Source organism: Heteronotia binoei, chromosome 19 (assembly GCF_032191835.1).
Source record: "Heteronotia binoei isolate CCM8104 ecotype False Entrance Well chromosome 19, APGP_CSIRO_Hbin_v1, whole genome shotgun sequence".
NCBI classification, from domain to species: Eukaryota; Metazoa; Chordata; class Lepidosauria; order Squamata; family Gekkonidae; genus Heteronotia; species Heteronotia binoei.
In genome coordinates this window covers 43,954,180-43,970,028 of record NC_083241.1, presented here as the reverse complement: position 1 = coordinate 43,970,028, position 15,849 = coordinate 43,954,180, and the positions used below count along the sequence as shown (strand labels likewise).

Here is a 15,849-nt window from a genome sequence, read left to right as displayed (position 1 = left end):
CGACAGCAAACCGCCCCACAAAAAGTCTGCCAAGAAAATGTCCTGATGTGATGTCACCCCATGGTAACGACTCGGTGCTTGCATAGGGGACGACCTTTACCTTTTTATCGTGAAGGATGGAAACCAGGCTGCGGAGAAAGCTCTTATTTGCCAATGTGATGTTTCATCATAGAGCTGGAAGGGACCTCCAGGGCCATCTAGTCCAGCCCCCCCACACACACAGTGCAGGAAACTCACAAACCCCTCCCCCTAAATTCACAGGATCTGCATTGCTGTCAGATGGCCATCTAGCCTCTGTTGAAAAACCTCCACAGAAGGAGAGCTCACCACCTCCCGAGGAGGAAGCCTGTTCCACTGAGGAATCACTCTAACGGTCTGGAAGTTCTTCCTAATGTTGAGCCAGAAACTCTTTTGATTTACCGTAATTTCAACCCAATGGTTCTGGTCTTACCTTCTGGGGCCACAGAAAACAATTCCACACCATCCTCTATAGGACAGCCCTTCAAGGACATGAAGATGCTGATCCAATCACCTCTCAGCCGCCTCCTCTCTAGGCTAAACATCCCCAGCTCCTTCAACCTTTCCTCATAGGACTTGGTCTCCAGACCCCTCACCATCTTTGTCACCCTCCTCTGGACCCGTTCCAGCTTGTCTATATCCTTCTTAAAAATGTGGTGCCCAAAACTGAACACAATACTCCAGGTGAGGTCTTACCAGAGCAGAGTGAAGCGATACCATTCTAGAAAGCCCTGTAATTGTTTGAGCAGACGACGATTGCTGCTGCTGCTTTTTTATTTCACCTCCTGGCTGGCGTACGGATCAATGAAACAATCCAGAGGGATTAGATGCAGCCGATCATTAAACCTTGTCTTGTGGCCAGTCTAGGACAGACATCTGTATCTTCCTGCTAAAGGGAGGGGATTATCTCACTTATGAAATAAGATACTTCGAGCAAGAAAGGGCTGGCCGCCTTGCGCCTTATTGATTTCTGCGACTTTTTCTTAAAATGTATAAAACATTTTTTTTTTTTTTACATATAACTGGAGTCAGTTTGCTTGTTTCCGAGAAGGGAGGGCAGCTGGCCTCATGGGAGTTGAATTGTGGCTGTTTTAAAGGCAGGGTATTCTGGTAGCTGATCACTGCAGACGCCCCTTCCTTTTTTATTTGTTTTAAATGAAAGGTTGAGGTGGGAAATAAGCCAGTTCTGAGAGGGAAATAAGCCAGTTCCGAGAGGATTATGTGGGGAGAGTGCATTGCACAACTAGGGGGTGGGGTAAGCGCTGAACGTGGAGTTCAGCTTCACAAAACTGAGCTGCATGTGCAGAATTCGGGGTGGGAAATAACGACAGTCCTTGCGGTTGCTGGCACCGTAGAAATTACGACGACATCGTTTGCGCCAATGTGTTTAAAATGCAGCAATTAAGTCTGTAATTGTTGTCATAAATATCTCAGTTCAAACAGAAATTGAATGTAGAAATGCTAATTGGCCAAGGAGAGTGAGGTGTTGGATTTTAATTCCCTCTTTTGGTGTTCTGCTCATGGGCTTATATATCTATCTATCTATCCAGGGCTTTTATAGAAAAAGTCCAGCAGGAACTCATTTGTATATTAGGCCACCCCCATAACATCACCAATGTTTCACACAGAGCTTTTTTGTAGAAAAAAATGCAGGAACTCATTTGCATATTAGATCACACCCCCTGCTGTCAAACCAGCCAGAACTGCGTTCCTAAGAACATAAGAGAAGCCATGTTAGATCAGGCCAATGGCCCATCCAGTCGAACATTCTGTGTCACACATGGCCAAATATATATATATACACACACACACATGCACGAACACATTGTGACTAATAGCCACTGATGGACCTCTGCTCCATATTTTTATCTAACCCCCTCTTGAAGGTGGCTATGCTTGTGGTCGCCACCACCTCCTGTGGCAGTGAATTCCACATGTTAATCACCCTTTGGGTGAAGAAGTACTTCCTTTTATCTGTTTTAACCTTTCTGCTCAGCAATTTCATCGAATGCCCACGAGTTCTTGTATTGTGAGAAAGGGAGAAAAGTACTTCTTTCTCTACTTTTCCCATCCCATGCATTATCTTGTAAACCTCTATCATGTCACCCTACAGTCGACGTTTCTCCAAGCTAAAGAGCCCTAAGCGTTTCAACCTTTCTTCATAGGGAAAGTGTTCCAGCCCTTTAATCATTCTAGTTGCCCTTTTCTGGACTTTCTCCAATGCTATAATATCCCTTTTGAGGTGCGGCGACCAGAACTGCACACAGTACTCCAAATGAGACCGCACCATCGATTTATACAGGGGCATGATGATACTGGCTGATTTGTTTTCAATTCCCTTCCTAATAATTCCCAGCATGGCATTGGCCTTTTTTATTGCAAACGCACACTGTCTTAACATTTTCAGTGAGTTATCTACCACGACTATCTACCACGACCCCAAGATCTCTCTCTTGGTCAGTCTCTGCCAGTTCCTGTGCGTTTCTGCTCAAAAAAAGCCCCCCCTCTCTGTCTGTCTGTCTGTCTATCTAATGTATACCCTGCCTTTCTCTCCAGTTGGGTTCAAAGCAGTTTACATCATTCTCCTTCCCTCCATTTTATCCTCATGACAGTCTTGTGAAGTAGGTTAGGCTGAGAGCGTGTGGCTGGCTCAAAGTCTCCCAGCAAGCTTAGGAACGTAAGAGAAGTCATGTTGGATCCAGTCCAACACTCTGTGTCACACAGTGGCCAAAAACCCAGGTGCCATCAGGAAGTCCATCAGTGGGGCCAGGACACTAGAAGCCCTTCCACTGTGCCCCCAAGCACCAAGAATACAGAGCATCACTGCCCCAGACAGAAGAATATAAGAGAAGCCATGTTGGATCAGGCCAGTGGCCCATCCAGTCCAACACTCTGTGTCACACAGTGGCCAAAAAAAGCCAGGTGCCCTCAGGAGGTCCATCAGTGGGGCCAGGACACTAAAAGCCCTCTCACTGTGCCTCCCCAAGCACCCAGGATACAGGGCATCACTGCCCCAGACAGAGAGTTCCAACAATATCCTGTGGCTAATAGCCACGGATGGACCTCTGCTCTAGATGCTTCCGTGGCAGAAGTGGAAATCTGAACCCAGATCTCCCAGATTCTAGGGATCCTATGCCACTCTGGCTGGTTGCAATGCGATTGCTCAGACTCCAAAATGCCCCTTGGCTCCTGTGCTCACAACTGTGTGCCCTGATGTCATTTTGGAAAGAGGCGGAAAGACAGGCAGAAGATATATTGGTGTTTCGCCCTGGGTGGGTCCGGGGGGGAAGAGATGCAGGATTAGCTCTCACGGGGGGGGGGGGCCCAGGAGGGAGCTTTTTCTGAACTTAGAAATTGCTGCTGGGGTGGAGAGGAGGCTAATGGATGGAGGGCCATGGGGCTTGTATGCTCGAGGGGAGCAGGAGCAAGAGAGCAGAGGCAGCCGGCTGTGGATGTTGCTAGTCCCTGTGGATGCCAGCCAGACTTGCTTGGCTTCCTCGCATTTCCTTTGAACGCTTTTGGGAATTCTGTGTTCAAAGCTCCTGTGTGTTTTTGCTCCCTCCTTTGGAAATAGCGGCTGTGCAGGACTCTGCTGCTGGGACGGCCCCTGTTCATCTTTTCCTCCTTCCGCATGACTTCTTTCATTTGCAGAATTTCTGTCCCACCTTTCTGCCCTTCCAAGGGCTGCCTAGGCAGCAGATAATTTAAAAGCTACGTGAGATGCTGGTGTTGTGTCTAGTGTCCCTGTGGCTGGCAACCCAAGGAAGAAGAAGAGTTGGTTTTTATACACTGCTTTTCTCTAACTTAAGGAGTCTCAGAGCAGCTTAAAATCCCCTTCCCTTCCTCTCCCCTCAAGAGGCACCTTGTGAGGCAGCTGGGGCTGAGAGAGTTCGGAGAGAACGGTGACTTAGCCCAAGGTTCCCCAGCAGGCTTCACATGGGAGAGAAGTGGGGAATCGAACTTGGTTCTCTCCAGATTAAAGTCCACTGCTCTTAGCCATGACACCATGGTGGTTCTCACCAGGGTGGGCCAGAGATATAACCCAAACTGTGTTCCACAATGCCACTTTTCTCTATGGAACTGGAAGTGACTTTATCACATCATGGGGCACTCTAGGATCCCCCAAAAACTCTGTGATAAAAATCATAGAGTTTAAAGGGAATCCTAGAGTGGCAGGATAGAACGCTGTTGAGTGGTGATGGAGGATCGAGACCAAGGCTGGGATCCTGGTCTCCTTACTTGTAGCCACAAAGGTCTCCAATTTGTAGCCACAAAGGTCTCCACTCTGCTATTTGCCTCATTGAGGGAACCATCGATAAGGACATCACACCCTGAGAGATGCTTTGCTGGATCAGATTAGCGGTCCATCTAGTCCAATGGCCATTTGTCCTGAAGGGCCAACAAACAGGACATATAGAAGACCGCAGATTTATATCCCGCCCCTATACTCTGACTCTCAGAGTGGCTCACAATCTCCTTTCCCTTCCTCCCCTACAACAGACACCCTGTGAGGTAGGTGGGGCTGAGAGAGCTCTCCCAGCAGCTGCCCTTTCATGGACAACTCTGCGAGAGCTATGGCTGACCCAAAGCCATTCCAGCACCTGCGAGTGGAGGAGTGGGGAATCAAACCTTGTTCTCCCAGATAAGAGTCCGCACGCTTAACCACTACACCAAACTGGCTGAGGCCTTCTCCTGATGCTGTCTCCTAGCACTGGGCTGTGGAGGTTTAGTGCTTCTGTATTTTGTGGTTCCTTTTGTTGCCAACGTCAGTAGCCATTGCTGGGCCTCTCCTCCATGCATGTGTCTAACCTGCTTTTGTGTTGCATACAGTTTTCCCACCAACAAGGCAAATAACTCCTTTCAATCCCTTTTCCATATTTCTGAGCCAAATCAGGGGGCCCTGTGGCAAGCAAAGCATGCTGGGATGATCCCACCACAGAGCTCCCAGCACCTGGTCTGAGTAGACCACATGAACCCATGAAGCTGCCTTCTACTGAATCAGACCATCCCTTGGTCCATCCAGGTAGTGTCGTCTACTCAAACTGGCAGCAGCTCTGAAGGGTTTTCAGGTGGAGGTCTTTCATATCACCCATGACCTGATCCTTAACTGGAGATGCTGGGGTTTGAACCTGGGACCTTTTGCCTGAACACATGAAACTACCTTAGGCTATTGGTCTATCAAGGTCAGTCTTGTCTACTCAGACTGGCAGCAGTTCTCCAGGGTCTCAGGTGGAGGTCTTTCCCATCACCTTCAACCTGATCTTGAAGATGCCAGGGATTGAACCGGGGACCTTCTGCATGCCAAGCAGATGCTCTTCCACTGAGCCACCGCCCCGATCTATCTGGCTGCCCTACTGTTGGTAGTATTGAGGAATGCTGTACAGTTCATGCAGGAAATGTACCATAGGATTGAGACAGCTAGAAGCAAAGGGAAAGGCAGCAGTTGTGCCGTGGGGTTTGTTCTTCCTGTTCCCACTTCCTGTGTAGACCCCCCCCTCCCGTTTGTCAGGTGGCAGAAGAAGGCGGCTTATCGACCTGATACAACTGTGTGTGTTACGGTGGGGGTTGTAATACCTTCTGAGCAGCCGAAGAAACATTTTCATGCAAAACAGTAATTGAATTCCAGAGCGTGGTGGGCCTCTGTCGGCTTGTGCTCTATGCAAAGAAGCTTTTCCAGAAAATGAATAGATTTCTCGCAATATTTGCATTGATTTACCTTAAAGAATAAGCCGAGGGCTTGCAAACGGTATGGCTTTTCCCCCTGCCCTTAAAAGATCTGCATAAACCAATGCTTTTAGAGGACGTTATGATGGAATTCGTTTGAGACACAGAGAGGGGGAGAGAATTTGATGTATTCCTCTTGGGTCGTCCCTGTTCTACAGATTGCATTAGCAGCCGCAGCTCGATCTGGAACGTGACCCATGCAGCCAACCTCCTCCCCCGCGGGGCAAATGTATTACCCCTCAGGGTGGTGCAGGATAGTGTTGCCAACCTCCTGGTAGGGCCTGGAGATCTCCTGGAGTTCCAACCTCACTAGACGACAGAGATCAGTTCCCTGGGAAGAAACGGCTGCTGTAGAGAGTGGGCTGGCTGCCGTTATATCCTGCCGAGCTTCCTCCTTTCCCCAAACCTCACCCGCTCCAGTCTCCACCCCCCCCCCCCAATTTCCAGGAATTCCCCAACCTGGAGTCAGGGCCTTTAGTGCAAGAGTGGAGTGTTCTGGGGCAGCTGCAGCCCCGCTCATGCAAGCCTGCCAAATGCAGCAGTCCCAAACGTTTGAGCTAGGGGGCAGGGGATCCCCCAGTATGAAGGCCCCCCCCCCCCACTTCAGGGTCATCAGAAAGCTGCAGTGGAGGGAAATGTCTGCAGGGCACTCCGTTATTCTCTACGGAGACCGATTCCCATAGGGAATAATGGAGAATTCATCCAAAGTTATCAGGAGCTGGGGGGGTTGCTGGTTTTTGAGGTAGAAGCACTGAATTTTCAGCATAGCATCGGATGCCTCTCCTCAAAACACCCTCCAGGTTTCAAAAGGATTGGACCAGGGGGTCCTTTTATCGTAGTTCCATTGAGAGCATTTTATCTTATTGCCTCTGCGCGTGGTTTGGGAGCTGCACGGAAGCAGAGAGAAGGGTGCTCCAAAGAGTGACGAGAAGAGCACAAAAGATTTGTGGATGTTCTCTCCCCTCATTGGTGGATCTGTATAATATGGCATGTAAAAGGAAGATACAAATGATCCTAAGGGACCATACACATCTGGGCCATTTGCTTTTTGAGATCTTACCGTCAGGTAGACGATATAGAGTGTTGAAGGCTAGGACAAACAGATTTAAGGACAGTTTCTATCCAAGTGCTGTGGTTAGGTTAAATGCAGGGTTATGAAGGATTATCTGTTTTAGATGTATTTAATGGTTTAAATGGTTTTAATGGTTTTATGAATGTTTATTTAATGGTTTAAATGGTTTTAATGGTTTTATGAATGTTTATCCGTTTTAGATGTATTTAAATGGTTTTAATGGTTTAAATGGTTTAAATGGTTTAATGGTTTTAGATGTATTTAAATGGTTTATGAATATGTGTGTTTGATGTGTTGGTATGTTTGTGGAAGAGCACCTCATTTCGTTGCTCTCTTTTTGTTGAGAACAATGACAATAAATTCATCTATCTATCTATCTATCTATCTATCTATCTATCTATCTATCTATCTATCTATCTATCTATCTATCTATCTATCATCTATCTATCATCTATCTATCTATTCTATGAGCCCCCAAAGATGGTGCCCCTATCCTTCATTATTTCCAAGGCAGGGAAGGCGTTTTAAGTGTGGGGCCCCTTTAAATGTGATGGCCAGAACTCCCTTTGGAGTCCAATTATGCTTGTCACAGCCTTGCTCCTGGCTCCACCCCCAAAGTCTCCTGGCTCCAGCCCCAAAGTCCCCAGATATTTCTTGAATTGGACTTAGCAACCTTTGTTTGGTGTAGTGGTTAAGTGTGCGGAGTCTTATCTGGGAGAACCGGGTTTGATTCCCCACTTCTGCACTTGCAACTGCTGGAATGGCCTGGGCTCGGCCATAGCTCTTGCAGGAGTTGTCCTTGAAAGGGCAGTTGCTGTGAGAGCCCTCTCAGCCCCACTCACCTCACAGGATATTTGTTGTTGTGGGGGGAGGTAAAAAGGAGATTGTGACCGCTCTGAGACTCTTGAGATTCAGAGTATAGGGCAGGATATAAATCCGGTATCGTCTTCTTCATCTTAGTTTGAACTGCAGTTTTTCCTCATAATTATTTTATTTTATTATTATTATTATTTATTAATTCAATTTCTGTCCCGCCCTCCCTGCAAGCGGGCTCAGGGCAGGTTCCAGAGTCACGTAAGAAGTGTGACAAACAACCATCAATAGAAACTTAATAATTATACGAAGCAAGTTAGGTATATTTTGGTATTTAGTCTTTCAATAATGTTTGATTGAATTAAAAAAAAAACTTAATAATTTTTTTACAATAATTAACTGGCGTAGGCTCAGCCTTTCCTGTCTTTGGCCAGAAAGCTTTTTCTTGCTTTTTTCAGAAGGTGGCCACGAACTTGCATGGTGATCCTGTGAAGGCAAGAGGGGGGATGCTTGCAAGATTGTCTAGTTTGTCTTTATCCCAAATTCTGACTGCCCCTGATGACTTCCCCAGCTTTGCCAATTCCAGATTGGAAAATTCTTGGAGATTTTTTTTTGGGGGGGGGTGGAGCATGGGGAGGGTGGGGATCAGGAAGGGGAGGGGCCTCAGTGGGGGATAACCCCATAGACTCCACCCACCAAGGCAGCCGTTTTCTCCTGGGGAACGGATCTGTGTCGTCCGGAGATCAGCTATGATTTCTGGAGATCTTCAGGCCACACCTGGAAATTGGCTACCGAGTGAAACAAACACGGATGAGGTAGAAAGGAAAAGCTGGGAAGCAGATGCTGGGAAGGGTACAGCGGCTCGAGCATTCGATTAAGGAACAATTCTCGTCCATTGAAAAATTTCAACTTGGATGTCGCTTGGAAAAAGCTCTAGCGAAACGCGGTGTGGAATCCCGGATTGCCTGTTAGCGGAGAGAGAAGCCGAGTTAATCTGAAGCCAAGTCTGGTGGAGTTTTTCTACTTTCCGTTCCTCTCCGTGAAATTTTCTGGAACCGAAGATATCCGTCTTAAAGAAAGTTGACTGGGTGCGACTGTGGAAGACTTACTACCTCCTTGGAGGCTTTTGGATTCTCTCTTCTGTTCTATGCCATTGTGATTTGTTTCCTTGTTTGCGCTATTTTTGTACATGCAGAGCATGTTGTGGATAGACTTTCTGAATCATTCTGAACAAATTGTATAATAGAGTGTGTAATTTTGTTGACGTCGGGGCTGAGGCTTTTGTTGACACGGCAGCTGTTTGCTTTTCCTTCCCACCGGGAGCTTGGCAGAAGACACCTGATTCTATAGAGCAGGAAGCTTGTTCCATCTTGGGACCTCCTGAGCGTCTCTTTCTGGACTCCGACAAGCCCTTTTCTTGTGTGCATTGCTCGGAATTCTCCTGCGTGCTCCTGGCCCTAATGGCAAGCAGGCTTCTCTCTGCGTTGCCCTGCAGTGGTCAAGCGAACAAGCCGTCTTCATCCAGGCACCTTCTGGACAGACAAGAGACCCTGCAGCACCCTTCAGGCCTCCTGAGCACACACAAATTGGCTTCTTTTGCTTTCCCTTCTGGATGCGTCAGAGCAGAGCGGTGAGAGATGCTCCTAACGGCTGCGAGGCCCCGCGGGGCTCCCAGGTCTCAGAGCTGTTGGGTTTTTGGTTTTTTTGCTGAGATGTTTTTATTACAAGAAGGCACAGGGGCCGCCCTCAGCTCGGTACAGGAAGCCAGGCCCTCTGCTCATGTCAACAATGCTGGGTAAAGCCTCCCCTCCCCGTCAACAAAGCATTTTGCAAAATCAGCTACGAGCCACCACGTGAGGCAGGGAAGGGAGTGCAGGCCTGTTTCGCCTCTCAGGAGGTGTTAGAATGGCCCCATTCCTGCACTGGCTCTGTGAGGAGGAGGAGGAGGAGGAAGAAAAAGATGGTGATGATATTGGGTTTATATTGCACCCTATACTCTGAATCTTAGGCTGCAATCACACATGCAAAATAATGCAGTTTCAATCCACTCTCATTGTGCTACCCAACTGGATTTTACTTTGTGAACTGGCAAAATCCAGGTTGAAAGTGCATTGGAAGTAAATTCAAACTGCATTATTTAGCATGTGTGATCACAGCTTCAGACAGAGTCTCAGAGCGGCTCACAGTCTCCTTAACCTCCCCCACCCCCCAACAACAGACACCCTGTGAGGTGGGTGGGGCTGAGAGGGCTCTCACAGCAGCTGCCCTTTCAAGGACAACTCCCACGAGAGCTCTGGCTGACCCAAGGCCATTCTAGCAGCTGCAAGTGGAGGAGTGGGGAATCAAACCCCGTTCTCCCAGATAAGAGTCTGAGCACTTAACCACCACACCAAACTGGCTCTCACCAGGGGAGGGGCCGTGGCTCAGGAGCAGAGCCTCTGCTTGGCATGCAGAAGGTCCCAGGTTCAACTCCCAGCATTGCCATTAAGGGTAGGGAAATTAGCTCCTTAGATCCATTGGTGACCCGAAGCAGGAAGCTGTTGATATTCTGCTGAAGTCCCACCTTGTCTGGAGCAGCTGGTCTTTGGAACATCCCCACAAAGTGGATTTCCTTTCAGAAGACACATTTTCCACCCTCCATGGGCAAAAGGGGTGTAGAATCGAAACCGGACAGGGAAAAACAGTCTGACAGATGGTTGAGAATTCACATTTCTCGCAGCAGCCCTCTGTAGCTTGCCTGTGAATTTTAAAAGATGGCTGCAGGCGATGTCTGATCTTGTTTGAGAAGGAGCCCAACAAGAAGTAATAATAGCTGCGCAGGGGCTTTGTTCCACCAACTCCAGAGGCAGGCAGAGAACAAGAATATACCCTTATGCTGAAGTTCTGCCTATAAAAAGAAAGCAAACTGTGATGTTACCAGCCTGGCCAAATCTGGAGAAGGAGGAAACCGACCCACTGCCTACAAAGGCAAATCTTAGTGTTTTGCTCTTTGCAAGATAGCTCCTTCCTTCCTTCCTTCCTTCCTTCCTTCCTTCCTTCCTTCCTTCCTTCCTTCCTTCCTTCCTTCCTTCCTTCCTCCCTCCCTCCCTCCCTCCCTCCCTCGGAACAACTCAGTCCAAAAAATATTGACATAATGAAGATAATGTGATCATAATCTGGAATATCATGGGGCTAATTTTTTCTATTGAAGCAGTGCTCTGATGGCAACCTAGAGGGAATAATGTTGAACTGGATTGCTGTTTTAGGAGCCACAAAAGGGCTTTTTTAACGTTTATCATGAGATTTGGGGTGCATTTTGGAGAAGCAAGATAGATAAGACTCCTCTTTGGTAGGATGGGACTCCATCTCTCCAATCAGGGTGGACCCAATGCTGGCAAATGCCAAGCACTTTCTAAAACTGGCTGTTTGTTGCTTCATGCTTTCAGAAGTCCCTTCTCTCTCCTCTACCCACCCCCACCTTCTCTGGGTATGCTGCGTCAGTCTTCTGTTGTTTGGTTCTCCCCCCTCCCAGGCCAATATTTTGGAACATCAGCTCTCTCCTTGAACTTCGCTGCAGATTCCTTGGGAATTGGTCTGTGCTGTTAGCCTATCTGATCTCAAAACCGTATCTGGAGGAGAGAGGTGGCATCTGTGAATCTGAGATCTCTTCAGTTTTCCCGGCGTTTATCTCTTGGGAGAATCTAGAGGGGGGTGGAAATAATAAAACAGGCCTGGGAAACAAAATGAATAGAGCTGTTTCCACCCTCCTACCCAATGTCAACAAATACTTCTGACTAGAAGAAAACCTGCTTTTTCATCTATCAAAACATCCTTATTTATTAGAGTTGAGTTAAGGTTGTTCTTTTTATGACATCGGTTTGGCTACAAAGAATCATGAACTTCTCAGCCAGTTTGGTACAGTGGTTAAGTGCACAGACTCTTATCTGGGAGAACCGGGTTTGATTCCCCACTCCTCCACTTGCAGCTGCTGGAATGACCTTTGGTCAGCCACGGCTCTCATAGGAGTTGTCCTTGAAAGGCAGCTGCTGTGAGAGTTCTCTCAGCCTCACAGTGTGTCTGTTGTGGGGGGTGGGGAAGGTAAAAGGAGACTGTGACCGCTCTGAGACTCAGATTCAGAATATAGGGCGGGATATAAATCCAATATCATCATCATCTTAGAATGTGGAGAGTGGGGGGACTGAGGAGTGAAGAGAAACACACTGAAGTGGGCCATTCTTTCTAGAAGCAGATGCACTGATTGGGGGGGTGGCGGGGAGAGACGACTAAGTTTTGTCCTCAGGCCTCCTGGCGACCAGGCTTCTACCTTCTACTGTCCACAGCTCTCATCCTGAGATCAAATGTGAAGTTTTGCCCTATTCCTCTTTTCATGTCAGACGTCGAACGCAGAAATATGTGAGGCTGCCTCGGTCCATCTCAGTCAGTTTGTCTACTCAGACTGGCAGCCGGCTCTCCAGGGTCTCAGGCGGAGGTCTTTCCCATCACCTCCTGCCTGGTCCTTTTTAACTGAAGATGCCGGGGATTGAACCAGGGACCTTCTGCATGCCAAGCAGATGCTCTGCCCACTGAGCTAGGGCTTCTCTTCTAGAATACATGAACTCATGAAGCTGCCTTATACTAAATCAGACCCATTGGTCTATCAAGATCAGTATTGTCTACTCAGACTGGCTCTCCAGGGTCTAAGGTGGGGGTCTTTCACATCACCTCCTGCCTGGTCCTTTCAGTTGGAGATGTCAGGGATTGAACCTGGGGCCATCTGTGTGCCAAGCAGATGCTCTACCACTGAGCCACACTCTCTCCCCCATCAAGTGCAGTATTGTAGACCAGCAGTGGCTCTCCAGGGTCTCAGGCTGAGGTCTTTCCCATCACCTCCTGCCCGGTCCTTTCAACTGGAGATGCCGGGGATTGAACCTGGGACCATCTGCATGCCAAGCAGAGGCTCTGCCACTGAGCCCACTTTCTCCCCATCAAGTGCAGTATTGTAGACCAGCAGTGGCTCTCCAGGGTCTCAGGCTGAGGTCTTTCCCATCACCTCCTGCCTGGTCCTTTCAACTGGAGATGCCGGGGACTGAACCTGGGGCCTTCTGCATGCCAAGCAGAGGCTCTGCCACTGAGCCCACTCTCTCCCCATCAAGTGCAGTATTGTAGACCAGCAGTGGCTCTCCAGGGTCTCAGGCTGAGGTCTTTCCCATCACCTCCTGCCCTGTCCTTTCAACTGGAGATGCCGGGGATTGAACCTGGGACCTTCTGCATGCCAAGCAGAGGCTCTGCCACTGAGCCACACTCTCTCCCCCATCAAGAGCAGTATTGTAGACCAGCAGTGGCTCTCCAGGGTCTCAGGCTGAGGTCTTTCCCATCACCTCCTGCCCGGTCCTTTCAACTGGAGATGCCGGGGATTGAACCTGGGACCATCTGCATGCCAAGCAGAGGCTCTACCACTGAGCCCACTTTCTCCCCATCAAGTGCAGTATTGTAGATCAGCAGTGGCTCTCCAGGGTCTCAGGCTGAGGTCTTTCCCATCACCTCCTGCCCGGTCCTTTCAACTGGAGATGCCGGGGACTGAACCTGGGGCCTTCTGCATGCCAAGCAGAGGCTCTGCCACTGAGCCCACTCTCTCCCCCATCAAGAGCAGTATTGTCTACTCAGACTGGCTCTCCAGAGTCTAAGGTGGGGGTCTTTCACATCACCTCCTGCCTGGTCCTTTCAGTTGGAGATGTCAGGGATTGAACCTGGGGCCTTCTGTGTGTCAAGCAGATGCTCTACCACTGAGCCACACTCTCTCCCCCATCAAGTGCAGTATTGTAGACCAGCAGTGGCTCTCCAGGGTCTCAGGCTGAGGTCTTTCCCATCACCTCCTGCCCGGTCCTTTCAACTGGAGATGCCGGGGATTGAACCTGGGGCCTTCTGCATGCCAAGCAGAGGCTCTGCCACTGAGCCACAGCCCCTTCTTTCTTCACTCTGCCATTATTTCCCATCCCTCAAAGCGATTGGCCCACGGGCCTTGCAGGGGCAGTGGAGGGAGACAAAACAGGCTGTTTGCTACAGGTTCTGTGCCCATCACATCGACCCGACAAACTGGGGTCAGCAGTTTCTCCACCACAACACTCAAAGAAATATAGATTTTTGCATCTCCCTGTGCATGAACACCTTCGTGGGCTGAAACAGGCAAAGTTTAAGTGCATCTGCCGATTCCCCCTTCGCCCTTTTGGCCTGAAGCCAGAGACACCTTCTCTAGGATGTGCAGATCAAAAAACAGTAGCCTTGATGTTGCATTAGAAAGCCAGTCAGTATATTTTTAAAAATCCCAGGTGGCCGATATAGGGAAGAAACAGCTTGGTCGCGTTGCATTGTGCAAGCGAATGGGGGAGTTTGAGTTCAGTTTGATGTGGGGGGAGGGGCGGTCTCTGTCCCGGGCTCAAACAGGCCCGTCCAGCGGCTGCGAACAATGAACTTGGCCAGGCTTTTGCAGCAATGCTGACACGTTTGTTCGGACGTCTTCTCCTTTTGTGTTCCGCAAACAGAACGGTTAGCAGACCGTGGCTCTGGAAATGTGGATTCTGTGCACCAGGGAGCACAATGCAACTCAAGCGCGGGCATATTTCCACTTTGCAAGAACTTGCTCTCTCTAGTTCAGGGGTTTTCAGCCGGTCGCTCGTGAGCGGTTGCTTGCTTGTGCATGGTAATACTCAGAAAGCACAAAGGGATACATGCAGTGTTCCCTCTAAGCTGTGTTAGTGTGAGCTAGCTCCCGGTTTTTTAGCCTCCGGTACACACATTTTTGTCTTAGTTGAGGTCCCAGAGCGAACCAATTTATCCAATAGCTCACAACTTTGATGCCATGAAGTAGAATTTCTGCTCACAAGACTCCACAGCTTAGTGGGAGCAATGGATACGTCACTTGGATGGCCCAGGCAAACCCAGGAAGCTTAGTAGGCTCAGCCTTTGTTAGTACATGGATGGGAGACCACCAAGGAAGTCCAGGGTCGTTATGCAGAGGCAGGCAACGGCAAACCACCTCTGTCCATCTGCCCTGACTTCAGTGACTCAGGCTAGCTCCATCTCATCAGATCTCCAAACAGGGTCAGCTCTGGTTAGTACTTGGATGGGAGACCACGCTGAGGTTCAGGGCTGCTACGCAGAGGCAGGCAACAGCAAACCACCTCTGTTCGTCTGCCCTGACTTGGATGGCCCAGGCTAGCCTGATCTCATTGGAGCTCTGAAGCTAAGCAGAGTCAGCTCTGGTTAGTACTTGGATGGGAGACCACTCTGGAAGTCCAGGGTAGTTATGCAGAGTCAGGCAGTGGCAAACCACCTCTGAACATTAGGAAGAACTTCCTGACCGTTAGAGCGGCTCCTCAGTGGAACAGGCTTCCTCCTTGGGAGGTGGTGGGCTCTCCTTCCTTGGAGGTTTTTCAACAGAGGCTGGATGGCCATCTGACAGCAATGAAGATCCTGTGAATTTGGGGGGAGGTGTTTGTGAGTTTTCTGCATTGTGCAGGGGGCTAGACTAGATGACCCTGGAGGGTCCTTCTGTGATCTCTTCCCTTGAAAACCCTTCAGGCTCAGCATAAGTTGGGTGCAGCTCGAGGGCACTTTCTACCACCAAAGGCAGTGGAATGTGGCTTTTCTTTTGATGCAGACTCCATGCATTTTGAGAGGAGGGGCTACGGCTCAGTGGAAGAGCCTCCACTTGGCATACAGAAGGTCCCAGGTTCAATTCCCGGCATCTCCAGTTAAAAGGGCCAGGCAGGAGGTGGTGGGAAAGACCTCAGCCTCAGACCCTGGAGAGCTGCTGCCAGTCTGAGCAGAAAAGACTGACCTTGATGGACCAAGAGTCTGATTCCACAAAAGGCAGCTTCATGTGAATGTTTGAGAAACCTAAATAGCAATCCTGTTAGAGAAGAAGAAAACGACTGTAGATTCATACCCCACCTTTGTCTCTGAATCAGAGTCTCAAAGCGGCTCACAATCTCCTTTACCTTTCTCCCCCACAACAGACACCCTGTCAGGTAGGTGGGACTGAGAGAGCTCTCACAGTAGCTGCCCTTTCAAGGACAACCTCTGTGAGAGCTATGGCTGACCCAAGGCCATTCCAGCAGCTGCTAGTGGAGGAGTGGGGAATCAAACTCAGTTCTCCCAGATAAGAGTCCTCTGCACACTTCACCACGACACCAAACTGGCTGTGGGAGATGAATGAAAAGCTTTGGTGGCTGAAAGTCCCAAAC

General features: G+C 49.1%; 1 protein-coding gene and 1 non-coding gene across 2 annotated transcripts in view; one reads left to right on the top strand and one right to left on the bottom strand.

Annotated features, from left to right (window-relative positions):
- The window catches only part of ENTREP2 (endosomal transmembrane epsin interactor 2), a 277,123-nt gene that overhangs the window by 36,603 nt on the left and 224,671 nt on the right, over window positions 1–15,849 (top strand). The window lies entirely within an intron of this gene.
- On the bottom strand, window positions 13,333–13,407 carry TRNAV-GAC (transfer RNA valine (anticodon GAC)). Its single transcript has one exon. It is a non-coding gene; the product is annotated as a tRNA-Val (tRNA).